The following is a 1,594-nucleotide window of genomic DNA, read 5'->3' as shown; positions in this document are numbered from 1 at the left end:
CCCCCCCCCCCCCCCCCAGTCCCTCTGTCCTCGTCTCTCCCATTTGCTTCAGCCACCCTGGCCTCCCCGCAGCTCCTGGAGCTCGCCAAGCTCCCTCCCACCTCAGGGCCTTTGCACCTGCCATGCCCTCTGCCTGAATCGCTCCTCTCCCAGGTACCTGCCCCGCTCCCTCCCTCCCTTCCACCCGGTGCCTGCCCAGATGTCACCTGGTCAGAGAGGCCTCCCCTGGCCAATAAAGTAGCTGTGCTATTTTATAAATTTATAAATAAGTTTCCCTATTTTATAAATAGCCATCCTCTCTACTCCCCCTCATCCCCTTTCATCGTCGCACCGCGCTTACCGCCTGCTGCTGTGTTTATTTTCTTGGCTGGGGTCTGTCTCCTCAGCTATAAGGAGACCCGAAGACGGTTGGGGTTGGTCTGTCGTGAGCTCAGCCGTACCCCCAGCACCTGCTGTCAGTGCTTAACACCACATGTTGGATGAATGTGCCCTCCTCTGCCCAGTGCCCGGCACATAGTAGGCACCTGTTAAGTGTCAGATCGATGCATCAATCGCATTATTATTGCTAATAACAGGACCTCCCACTTCTCGGGGAACTGTGAGCTAAGCAGCTGCAGCAAGTGGTGCCGTTTAATGTCCCCATCCCAGCTTGTCATCCATACGGAGCTTGTGTCCGGGAGAGGAAATGGAGGCTCAGAGAGAGCTAGCAACTTGCCCCGAGTCGCACAGCGGCTGAGCCGGGATTCACACCCGAGTCCAGCTGACTCCATAGCCCACATTTCCAGAGCAGGAAGCGGTACGGCTCCCACTGTGAGAATAACCCCTGAAGGGTGCTCACAAAGGGCGTGGCCCCCGCTGGACCGGATGTCGGGGGTTCTCTGCCCAAGTCAGGCCCCACCCGCTCTCGGGGCAGGACCCCGCGGATCCCCCAAAGTGCGCAAGGCCTGGAGCCCCAGGCACTCACACACCAGACCCTCTCTGGCCTGGACCCACTATCATCTGGAACTTCAGTGTGGGCTCTGACCCAGAACCGGCTCTATCCGGGCTTCTGGGGAGCACGTAGTTGGCGCGATGATAATGGGGGTTATAATAGGGCCCAGCAAGTGACAGGTGCCCCGGTAAATGCCGATCCTAACTTATTGTCGTGGTTATTAGCATAAGAGGGAAAATCTAGAAGAAAAGCCTTAGAACCGTGCACGCGACCACAGGTGTTTTACAGTTTCTGCTTGCTTATGCACGTGGCTTAATTTGTTTCTAATCATAATGTACGCGTTGTTTTGCATCCTAATTGTATTCACTTAGCATTAAATTAGCCACTATCCTGTGGTTTTCCTTAATTAATTTTTCCACATATCATTTTACCAGCTACGCAGAAGTGCAGGTCCCATGTGCCAGCATTAACTGAGCCGTTCCCGTATAGCGAGGTTTTTATATAACTTACAATCGTTTTTGCTGTGACAAATGATATTGCGGGGTGGGGGGGGGTGCAAACGTACTCCAGAAACTTAGGGGTAGCAATAAACACCTTTAAGTGTTGATGGATTTTCCATTTTTGGATTATTTCCTCTGGGTACATTCCAGGCAGAGAAATGAT

The sequence above is a fragment of the Crocuta crocuta genome, unplaced genomic scaffold (assembly GCF_008692635.1).
Source record: "Crocuta crocuta isolate KB4526 unplaced genomic scaffold, BGI_CrCroc_1.0 scaffold143, whole genome shotgun sequence".
NCBI lineage: Eukaryota > Metazoa > Chordata > Mammalia > Carnivora > Hyaenidae > Crocuta > Crocuta crocuta.
The sequence above is the reverse complement of the archived record's forward strand: the minus strand, read 5'-3'. Positions refer to the sequence as shown.